At 37.7% G+C, this 12,493-nt stretch overlaps 1 protein-coding gene across 2 annotated transcripts in view; it reads right to left on the bottom strand.

The window, feature by feature from the left end:
- Window positions 1–12,493, bottom strand: part of LOC126815895 (F-box/LRR-repeat protein fbxl-1) — a 109,194-nt gene that overhangs the window by 42,590 nt on the left and 54,111 nt on the right. The window lies entirely within an intron of this gene.

Genomic DNA, 12,493 nt, shown 5'->3' with positions numbered 1-12,493 from the left:
CCATAATGTGTTTCAGCGCCATTTGTAACAAAGGACTTGAAGAACAAGGTTAGACATATTCGACAAGTCATGTCAAAAGAGGACGCCATATTCTTATCTGGAAAGCATGTGCAATAAATACCGGAGACTAACATAACTGATTTGAAATTAGAGTAAAAACGAAACGATTGAATGTTAATCAGTTTATATACATTCATATTATATTATTATATGTAATGCGTTGCGACCCAAATATTAGCGATTTAGCTCCTTTAAAGTCACTCACCTTCATCTTGTCATATTAGGACAATATTTAATCAATCTTGGCTAATAATGCACACTATAGTAAAATGTACTCAAATACATGATCTAGCTAACCACATTATATATGTTGATCTATATATTACAGTTGGTGGAGAAACCAAAAGATATATTATGATAGCTATGTTGCCGTTAAAGTCACCAATCCTAAGCGTGAATTTTGCGGGCAGCATAAAATTCTTGTTAGACTCTATCCATGTTAAAAAGTGAAACCAAACCCAAATAAACCAGTACATAATCTCCTGTGTTTGGAGAGAGAGAGAGAGAGAGAGAGAGAGAGAGAGAGAGTTAAATGTCCACTGACACAAACTAGGTCATTTCGGGACTAACATGGTTCAATTTTTATTTCAATAATTCGCTTGTGCGTAGAGGTCTTTAGGAGTGGGAGGAAACCGGAAAACCCGGAGAAAACTCATGTGGTTGAACAGGCAACCCTACTCCTTGTCACGTACAACCGGAGAAACGAACCATGCCAGTTGACTCAATGACAGCCCTTATGATACAATGCACACCCGCTAACCATTCTGCTATCTACCCCGCCCTCCTGGCTTTGGATTCAATCGGATTCAAAATGATTTAACCCTATATATAAATGCACACTGATCAACATTGAATATTCTCTGGAGGGGATTCAAAGATGAGCTTTATGTTTTGAATAATGTATGTTTTCCATTTATCACCACATATTTCATACAGCAACAACATAAAATAATCATGAGAATTAACACCATGGCTCTGAATATACGTAAACAACAAATTGTGGCAATTGATTTAAAAAACTTGAAATAAAATCTCATCCATCTAGTCTAGTCTATATATACCATATTTATTATACAGTAAAGATAAAGAGAGACAGAGAGAAATGGGGTTTAACGTCCACTCGACACAAACTAGGTCATTTTGGGACTAACATATGGTTTAATCTTATTTCAATAATTCGCTTGCGCGTAGGGGTCTTTAGCAGTGGGAGGAAACCGGAGGATCCGGAGAAAACCCACGAGGTTGGACAGCCAGGACAGGTGACCCTACTCCTTGTCACGTACAACCGGGGAATCGAAACCCCGCCAGTTGACTCAATGACAGACCGTATGATACAGCATGCGCGTGCTAACCATTCGGCCATCCAACCCCCCACAGTAAAGATAACCATTTGTCCAAGACAAAATAAAATAGGCTTTAACATCCTACTGTTCTGTTCCGACTGGGCTAATGAAGACGGGTATACGTCATACAGTGTGCTATTCAGTGAAAAAATCTTTTTAGTTACAATTTATGATGTCGAACAAACAAAAATAGATAAAATGTACAATAGACAAAATGGAATGAAATGAAATGAAATGTGGTTTAATGTCCTACTGTTCTGCTCTGATTGGGCTAATGAAGACAGGCATATGCCATACAGTGTGCTACAACGGAAAGTTTGCCTGGACAGCGGCACTATCGAATTCGAACTGCCAAGGGATCTTTAACGTGCACGCCAATGTATACACGGGACCTTGTTTTTCGTCCCATTCGAACGACTAGACATCTGTCCTTATCTGGCCCTCATTCCTGCACCTAGGTTAATGAAATGAAATCTGTAAGTGTTTGTGAAATAGCTTTATTTAACGTCCACTTCAACCAAAGTGATACCACAGACAGCTGTCCTTGTCCGGCCCCCAGTCCTGCACCACCGTGACTCCCTAGGCTAATGAAATGAAATCTGTCCGTGAATTAAATGAATTAAAATGGAAGCAGATTGTTTTTGATATCAGGCTGTATAAACTAGGTGTAGATATTAGTACTACTGACAGATATATATTTATAGGTAAGTCCAGCTGTTTAACAGGTACTCCATGACATTATCACCTCTACTAACATCTATAGGATATAACACCTAGTTAAAATCATTCCTATTACCACTAACATCTATAGATCACCTAGTTAAAATCCTTCCTATTACCATTTCTATAGGATATAGCACCCAGCTAATATAGATATATACATCATTGCTTGATAACGGTGAGAGTATCCTCATTGAAACGTTGCAGTTAACACTGTAACCCAGGTATCGTTTAATCTTGTGTATCTAGCACTAATTTCTTTCACATTCGTTTAATATCAAATCTTTGTTTAAAAAATTCGTAAAAATCGTTTAAAAATCACCCAAAATCATCTAATTTGTACATGTGTCCAGTTTAAAGCTGACTGATTAATTTTGTTAATGAGTGTCCAATTTACAAGTATTTAATTTCCTGATCACTGTTCAAAAATTAATCATTATACATCATTAATCAATTGGGTTGTTTATTTTTTAACAATGATTGAGAAATTAAACACTTGTAAATTAGACACTCATTATCAAAATTGAATGGTCAGCTTTAAACTGGACAAAGATTTGATATTAAATGAATGTGAAATAAATTAGTGCTAGATACACAAGATTAAACGATACCTGGTTACAGTGTAATAAATCTAGTGAATGTTATCCATAAAGTTGTCAGTTTATTACATATATATATATATAATACCTGTAACAATCATGGCGTACAAGTGGAATGAGGCCATTTTAAAGGTGGTAGTTGTGTGATCGGTTGTGGCTCCGATTCTGCAACTGAAGCCGGGCAACATGAGCGCGCTTATGACTAGGTGCTAATGGTTGCGTCCAGTTGTGGATAAATTCAGTCGTAGCAAAATAAGCTCTCAGTTGCCGTTAGTCGCCGTCAGTGTTATCGTGTTGTCGGGCGACATAAGCTAGGATTAAGGCTTTTTTAACAACATCCTAAATCATTTTTAATTTACTTTTAAAGATACTCAAGTCACATGACAGAAAGAGCAAGTTCTCTGAGTTTCTTGTTTACAATGTGTGTTGTTAAAGGAGCTAAATCGCTAATATTTTGGACCTAGAAATTGACACAAATGGGTCGCAACGCATATAATAATATAATATGAATGTATATAAACTGATTTACATTCAATCGTTTCTGTTTTTACTGTAATTTGTAATCAGTAATATTCGCCGAAATACGCCATAAGTTTCAATCGAATGACAATCTCTAGCGTCTGGTTATTCCAATTAACACCGATAGTATTTATTGCGCATGCTCTCCAGATAAGAATATGGCATCACCGTTTGACATGATTTGTGGAATATGTCTACCTTTGTTCTTTGAGTCTCTTAGTTGCTAATGGCACTGAAACGCATTATGGTACACGATTCATGTACCAATGGTAAAATGTTTATTTTGTCTTCAATATTGGATATCAGAAGCTCATATTTTCCCTGTAAGATCACAACATTAATGTTGATATAAATTGACAAATAATTTGTGTTTACAATGTCGAAGACTTTGGATGATATTAAGTTAAAGATGGGTTCCCAGAAAAGTATTTATCGGGTGGTTATTGCCAATAAAAGTATGGCAATTTTGGTATATATGGAAAGTAGAGATATCCAATCTTACTAGAAAAATACTGGATTCCCCGAAAAACACTCATGGAGCGTATACAGGACAAAAGTGTAAGGGTTCCCCTAATCAACAGTCCGACGATTATGACCTTCTGCACGCACGATGTCAAAGGTCACAAGCGAACATTGAGCGCTTGATGTACAAGTTGATAAACTTTATGAAGAGTTAGACGTACAATACTTTCTGAGATAAAAATGACAGAAAAAGACGCGGGTAGTGGATAATCCGAGAATTTAATTAGGATTCGATATTTGTAATAAATAATAAGCGATTAAAGACAACATGGTCTTATGTATGCAATGATTTCTCCTCTGACTCCCAAGACGTGACGTAAATATGACCTGGTTTGATCGAATTTTAATAGCAGGGCATTCCTTCGCAATTACAATGTTTGAGAAGGATTTGAAGCATAATTATGACAAATTAATCAGTTTGAATATGTTTTTGGTCCATATATACCATTAAATCACCCAGTTTGTACGCGGGAACCCATCTTTAAAGACTTAGCTACTTTAAAAAAGCGTTTGTTTTAACTTTAGTTTTAAAAAGCCCCTCAGGATATCGCAAGTTTTTAACATCTGTAGTAATAACACCTATAATAATTACTGACACGTATGACCTATAATGGTTTGGTCTGGGAATGTCAGACGACTGTCAGACGACAGTTAATCGGTTGATTAATCAGAAATCTATTGTCTGTTTAAAACTTGTCACTCAGTGAGCATTAATGAGATTAATCCTTACTAATAAACCTTCATATAATTAATGACAATCTGAACAGAGTTTATTCCTACAAACATGAATTCAATTCACCATTGTTCATTTGAATAGGTTGTCTGTGCCCAAATTATCTTAATTCCCTTTATCTCCAGTTTTATGGTCGGAATTGGCTACAAATACAGAATAAAGTCAAGCAAACGCAATGTCATTCATTGGAAGAGGTGAACAAGAACCTGTCCAGCTATTGTAAATGCCAGGAGAGAGCGAGAGAGAGAGAGAGGTTTTACTAGGTCATTTCGGGACTAACATATGGTCCAATTTTATTTCAATAATTTGCTTGCGTGTATAAGGGGTGTTTAGCAGTGGGTGGAACCCAGAGAAAACCCATGCGGTTGGTTAAATACCAGGAACCATGTTCTATATTTGTTAGAATCTGTGCAGTTGTGAATCTGTACTAATCTATAGCTTTCTGCTTTAACTGTGCCACAGTGGACATAAATCCCATTTCTCTCTCTCTCTCTCTCTCTCTCTCTCTCTTTCTTTAACTGACTATAAAAAAATAGACTATAGTTTTTAACATCATTGTTCTTGTTAAAGTCTGAAGGAGTGGCAAAATATATCAAAGGAATACAGCAGAGCGAGAACATCCCTATATAACACCTATCTTTATATTATCATCATTTATGGATCAATTTTATTTCAATATTCGCTTGTGCATAGGGGTCTTTAGCAGTGGGAGGAAATCGGAGGGCCCCGAGAAAACCCACAAGGTTGGATGGGCGACCCTATTCCTTGTCACGTACAACCGCGAAATCGAAACCACGCCAATTAACTCAATGACAGACCTAATGATAACAACGTGCACGCGTTAACCATTTGGGCATCAAACCCCCTCGTGAAGCCTTGAAGTAAGGCACCTGTCATAGACATGGTTAGGCACAAAGTCAGGCCTTGTCAGACACAGTCCCTCTGGTGCCTGTCATTTTGTCTGGAACATATCTGTTCAAAAAGCATTCTCAGACTTAAACATACATTATACAAGAGCTAAATCTGCTTATTACTGGATTTTTCTTTAGGCCTGAAATTTTATCTAAATTATTAATCAGACATTAATTAACTTATCCAGGACATAATCAACTCTTGATGTCATAGCTAGCCTGCGATATTTTTAGCGGATTGGAATACATTTTTTGAAAAATAATTAAACGTAAAAATGGATAATCAAGACTTTGTTTTTTAACGTACTGACTTTAGAAATGATGATTGAGGCTAGGCTAAATTTCAAAAGCTAATATCTTGGTTGGTGGCGAGATTGTAGGTTAGAGTTAAGGTAAGAATTTGGGCTAGGTCCAGGGTTAGGGTTAGGGTTGGGATTAGTGCTAGCCCAGTTTACATCTCGTGATCTATGGCAAAAAATTGAGCTGGCCAACATTTTGCGAGTTTCAAAGCAATTGTTATTTATAGAAATGAAATGGGGTTTTAACAACCATCTTTTCTGCATTGACCTGGCTAATGAAGACAAAGTCAGATAGGAAAAACATTTGACAGCCATATTAACACGAATTGCTTGGTGCAAATCAGCTAAATATCAAAGCTTCAATAAAACTATATACACATGTAGGCTGACATCGTTAAAACCTGTGCAGATTGTTAAAGGAAGGAATGATAATGTTCAGATCGTCTGTATATCTCCTTCATCTAGAATGAGTCAAAATACAGGTGTGTGTAGATCGACTAATGAGGATACTCTTTCTTATTGGCAACACTTAGACCCACGATAAATATAGAAACTCTCAGGTAGTCAGTACACCAACGCTCACATCTCTATCTTCTCTGTTGCACCAACTAGGCATTGAGAGAGAGAGAGAGAGAGAGAGAGAGAGAGAGAGAGAGAGAGGGAGGGAGAGAGAGGGAGAGTTTAACTGCCACTCTACACAAACTAGGTCATTTCGGGACTAACACATGGTTCAATGCGCATTGGGATCTTTAGCTGTGTAGAGTTTAGCTCCATTCTACACAAACTAGGTAATTTCGGGACTACCATATGGTTCAATTTTATTTCAATAATTCGCTTACACATCGGGGTCTTTAGCAGTGGGAAAAAAACCGGAGGACCCGGAGAAAACCCGCGAGGTTGGACAGGTGACCCTACTATTTGTCACGTATAACAGGGAATCAAAACCATGGTAATTGGTTTAATGACAGACTTTATGATACAACGCGCACATGCCAATCATTCGGCCATCCAACCCCAACCCCACCCACCCACCCCTCTGGCATTGAAGACAGGCATGTCACACATTTTGACTTATTTCAAATTCCAACTGTCAAGGTTACTTTAAGTGCACGCCAAAGAGTACCAACTAAATACTGTAACTTTCCAGGCCCTCCTGTCCTGCACACTGACAAGGTGGAACCATGCAGGAGAATCCCAAAATATTTTCTCAGCCAACACCAGGATCAAATACAAGACCTCAAATTTAACGAGCCAGCGTCTTACTCACCAAGTCATTGCGCCTCCACTTATTACTTTAATGTTAAAATATTTTATGCTTTACAATGAAACTAGTTTTACTTTTAACACCTGTGATAAGGGTTTGCATTCTCCAAGTGAGAGAAAAATTCCATTATTTTATGCTTTACAATTAAGCTAATTTTACTTTTAACACCTGGTATGCATTCTTAAAAAGAAAGAAAAATCCATCATTTTTCCAGGTAAACATCTGAAGAGAAATGATCTTTCCTGGTTGGTTGGCACGGAACTGATTTTATTGAGCTAATAGTTGGTTTCATCTACTAGTAGTAGGTCTTATACAAATATACAGTTGATAACATCACAAGATTTTCTCACTTTCTACCTCATGTACCGGAATTTAAACAGTTATTCAATAATAAAACCTTGATTATACACATTTCAGGGCTAACATATGGTATTTCACCATGGAGAAAACTTAAGTTGTTAAAGGAGCTAAATCTGTATTCTTTGAAACCTCAAATTGGACGAAATTGGATGAAAAAACACATATTAATTTTTCTAACGTCTCACTGTTTAAAGTTGCAGATTTTGATCAGGTTTTTTTTGGACAAAATCTCATTTATTATCTATTATTTCACGCTTGCTTAAATGTATTCAAATTGATTCACAATTATTGATGAATACCAGATGAAACGATCTAAGTCACTTTTTCAACGAACCCCAGTTAATGGCGCCATCTGGTAGCAAATTGTATAAGCTTTCTGTGGAACAATTAATTTCAGGTAAAAACGATCGGAGTCACATCGAACCAAGGCCCTTCTGAAATGGCCTCCCGGACAAATACAAATACAAGTCCATCGTATTTATTTGACCTTAATTTGGCTGAAAAGTGGAAGTCAGTTGTTGTACTGGTAATTATGATTCGTATTAAACATCATTTTGAAGTTGTAATTAAACCCACTCGTTGTTTTGTTTGCGTCATACATTCTCGTCCAAAAGTCTGTTTTGCCTTTATGCAAAAAGACAAAAATGTGACTTAAATCACTCTTCTCCATGACTCATCATGTAGACCATTTCCTCGCTTCAATCGCATTAAAAAAGAGGCCCAACACTTATACACTTGTTTACATCTGTTGCTAAGGATACGAAGCGTTCTACAATTTTCAATTCATCATATTTCTGTAAATATTGACCAGAATTTGTAATATTATTGGATTGATAAACCTTTCAGAGGTTCAACTTTCATAATACTGTAGTCTGCAAAGGTATCACAATCCCTCAAATTATGGGGGGGTTGGATGGCCAAATGGTTAGCACACACGCGCTGTATCATACGGTCTGTCATTGAGTCAACTGGCAGGGTTTCGATTCCCCGGTTGTACGTGACAAGGAGTAGGGTCGCCTGTCCAACCTCATGGGTTTTCTCCGGGTTCTCCTGTTTCCTCCCACAGCTAAAGACCCCTACGCGCAAGCGAATTATGGAAATAAAATTGAACCACATGTTAGTCCCGAAATGACCTGGTTTGTGTCGAGTGGACGTTAAACCCCATTTCTCTCTCTCTCCCCTCAAATTATGATCATAGACTTTAAAGTTATAGATAACTTATCAGAGAGAGACAAGTGGGGTTTAACGTCCACTCGACACAAACTAGGTCATTTTGGGACCAATATATGGTTCAATTTTATTTCATTAATCTGTTTGCATGTAGGGGTCTTTTGCAGTGGGAGGAAATCAGACCAGGAGGAAACCTACTAGGTTTGACAGACGATCCCACTCCTTGTACAAGCGAGGAATCAAAACCATGCCTCTTAACTCAATGATAGACCTTATCATGTAACGCGCAGGCGCTAACCATCCCCCTAACCACATAACTTATCAGAAAACAATAAACAAAATAGATGATTTTCAAAGGATTTTGTAAAATTTGTTACTGAAAGTTTCTGCAACTTTGAACAGAAGTAAAAGAAATGGACTTAACGTCCTACTTTTCTGCACCGACTAGGCTAATGAAGATGGTGTAACTATGAAATGAAATGAAAAGGGGGTTTAACGTCCTATTGTTCTGCTCCTATACTGGGCTAATGAAGACGGGCATACGCCATACAGTGTGCTATGAGGGAAATTTTGCCCGGGCAGCGGCACTATGGCCTACTCTTATATCGAATACCAGCTGCCAGGGGACCTTTTATGTGCATTCTAATATATACACGGGACCTCAGTTTTTCGTATCGTCCTTGTCAGGCCCTCCGTCCTGCATCACTGACAAGGGGGAACCACACCGGAAAATCTGGATGAACTTTCTTGGCCAATGCAGGGATCGAACAGTAACTATGAAAGGATAGCATGGAGACAGAAAGGGTCTAAAGGCAAGAGAGACCATTTTTTACAAGATATTAACATTAGGGACAATTTAGGAGAAACCCTTTCATTGATAGGGAGCCACATTGGCCTGCACGTAAAAAAAAGAACCATTGGTATGCGAAATAAGAATATGCTGCAGCACTGCTGTCCGTGAAAAATTTACATCATAGCACACTGCATGGCTTGTGTCTGTCTAAATTAGACCAGAAAAGTAGTATGTTAAAACCCATTTTATTTCCTTAGACGACAAGGGGGTTGGATCATAAGGTCTGTCATTGAGTCAAATGTCGTGGTTTTGATTTCATGTTGTACGTGACAAGGAGTAGGGTTGCCTATCCAACCAGTTCTCTGGTTTCCTCCCATTGCTAAAGCGAATTATTAAAATAAAATTGAACCATATGTTAGCCCCGAAATAACCTAGTTTGTGTCGAGTGGAGGTTAAACCTCTCTCTCTCAACCATATGTTAGTCCCGGAATGACCAAGTTTGTTTCGAGTGTGTGTGTGTGTGTGTGTGTGTCTCTCTCTCTCTCTCTCTCTCTCTCTCAGTAGACAATAGGATAGACAAGATTTATCTAGATATTAATATCATGTAACTTCCTTCCAGAAATAGTCTCCATAATCCAATCTATAGCAGACATAATCTCCAGGCTCTTTAACCGTAAATGGAATATTGCCCTTTATATCTATAATATCAACTAATGATATTAATACCATTCTTAATGCCAATCTTCTTACCACGACCTGGTCTACAGGGAGGTCAGCAAGCAAATTATTAAGACAATTCTAACACTTTGGTCCTTAAGACAATTTTGTTTCTTTCAAAATTGTTGCTTCACTCTGTCTATAGACTACTATAGAGAGAAATCACACAGTACTTAATGAACGTGAATATATAGTTATATATAAAAAATAGTGATATTTTGGTAAAATCATAACCATTGTCAAGATATCCATCAAATTCTGGATGTTATATTGACCTATGGTTGGTAGACCAAATAAGGCAATATCTCCTCCTTTAGTCGTGTGAAATAAAGAGGTTTATTCCATATTTGGGATAGAAATTAGCGTCAAGGCTATCTAAGACATGCAGAAATTACTGGGTATAAATTAGGGTGTAGAGCTAGATGGATCAGAGCTCATTCAGAAATTCCTAGCAGCCATTATTATTGGGAACGAGGAACCTTCAAAGCCATTACAGCTTAGCAATAAAGTTGTGAAACCATTGATGCTGTAGTCTTGTTACGATCACGAAGAAACAAACACAACAAGAAAAGAAGTCCGATAGTACTACACAATTCTTGGTTTCCTCTCACTGCTAAAGACCCTACGAGCAAGTTGATTATTGAAATAAAATTGAACCATGTGTTAGTCCTGAAATGATCTAGTTTGTGTCGAGTGGACGTTAAACTCTCTCTCTCTCTCTCTCTCTCTCTCTCTCTCTCTCTCTGAGAGGAAGTTGAAGAATGCTGAGTAAATTGGGGTGATTAATAAGACGACATTCAAGAGCATTAGATCAATCAATGCTGGACTCTAAAAGAAGCTAATGTCATGCTGATTAAAGGCGAATCACATTTATACTGAAATTTTCTAGAAACAGGATCAATACCTATGTCTGGTACAGACATGCAAGTCATAAGACGGTCTAAATAACATGTTCCCTATCCATTTGTCTTATAATACGGCCTGTACTCGACTACATCTGGCCATTTAAGATTTTTAAGAAATTGGTTTCTGTCAATCAAGTTCTTATATCCAGTCCAATCAGACTTAGCTTTATCTCATTCAGAATAGATATATATATATGTATCGGTAAGTGCAGGAGGAACGCACAATACATGCAAAACAAAACTGCGGACAAGACAAAATGCACAGCCTGGCAAGAAACAAAGAGAGCGAGAGAGAGAGAGAGAGAGAGAGAGAGAGAGAGAGAGAGAGAGAGAGAGAGAGAGAGAGAGATGGGGTTTAACCCCCACTTGACACAAACTAGGTCTTTTTCGGGACTAACACATGGTTCAATTTTATTTCAATAATTATAACTTGCACATAGGGGTCTTTAGCAGTGGGTGGAAACCAGAGGACCCAGAGAAAACCCACCAGGTTGGACAGGTGACCCTAGTTCATCACGTAAAACCAGGGAATCGAAACCACACCAGTTGACTCAATGACAGACCTTATGATGCAACATGCACGCACTAACCATTTGGCCATCCAACTCCCTGGAAACAAAGGTATATATCAAATCGCATGAATGGATTTGGGGTTCAGCCATAGTCATGTTCCTGAAGCAACGACCCCGACCGTTGATAAGATGGATATTTATATTTAATACGAAAATATAACCCGTATATATTACGAAATGTCAGTATTACATAACAGATAATAACAATATGGCCATTTAAAAATTAAGTTAATACTAAAGAACATGTATAGTTTCTAAGTCGCTGTGTAATAATATTATGGCCTTGACCAATAGTTGTTTATAGATTCATAGTCAAGCAAAACAGTGGGTGAAACAACGGAAATCTGGGATATTATGATCTATGAATTGAACTAAAGGTTATAAACACATTTGTCATATCTTCATGGTCAGGAATGCAATGTGTCTGTTGACAGGAATAGGGTCGCCTGTCCAACCTCATGGGTTTTCTCCAGGTCCTCTGGTTTCCTACCACTGCTAAAGACCCCTACGCACAAGCGAATTGTTGAAAAAAAATCAATCATGTGTTAGTCCCAAAATGACCTAGTTTGTGTCAAGTGGATGTTAAAACCCATTTCTCTCTCCCCAAATTTAGTAATAAGTCCCTACCAGGGTGCAAGGTATGGGGTATGTCTATGACGTAAACCAATTGGGGTGTGGGCACTATAAAAGAGAGTGGGGGAATCGCATTCGGGAGAACTCACACCGCCTGTCATATCAGCCATATACTTATTTGAGAACGAGAAAGATTTGTGACTAACGCTTCCAGTTTATTCAAATAAAAAAGAACTTGAACTGTAGTTATAGTTTTAGTAACGGAAGAGAATACAACATGAAGATTAATGATCCAATGGTTGGTATCAGGGTTTTGATAAAAGAATGTTTTGGGTTGAGATTTAAAACGGTCCACTGATGTTTTTTTCTAAAAATGGAGATTTCTAGTCTACTGGTAGTATTGTGTTTTGTTGTGAATAGTGAAATATCTGAC

The sequence above is a fragment of the Patella vulgata genome, chromosome 3 (genome assembly GCF_932274485.2).
Source record: "Patella vulgata chromosome 3, xgPatVulg1.2, whole genome shotgun sequence".
Lineage (NCBI taxonomy): Eukaryota > Metazoa > Mollusca > Gastropoda > Patellidae > Patella > Patella vulgata.
This window is presented reverse-complemented; position numbering and strand designations above follow the sequence as displayed.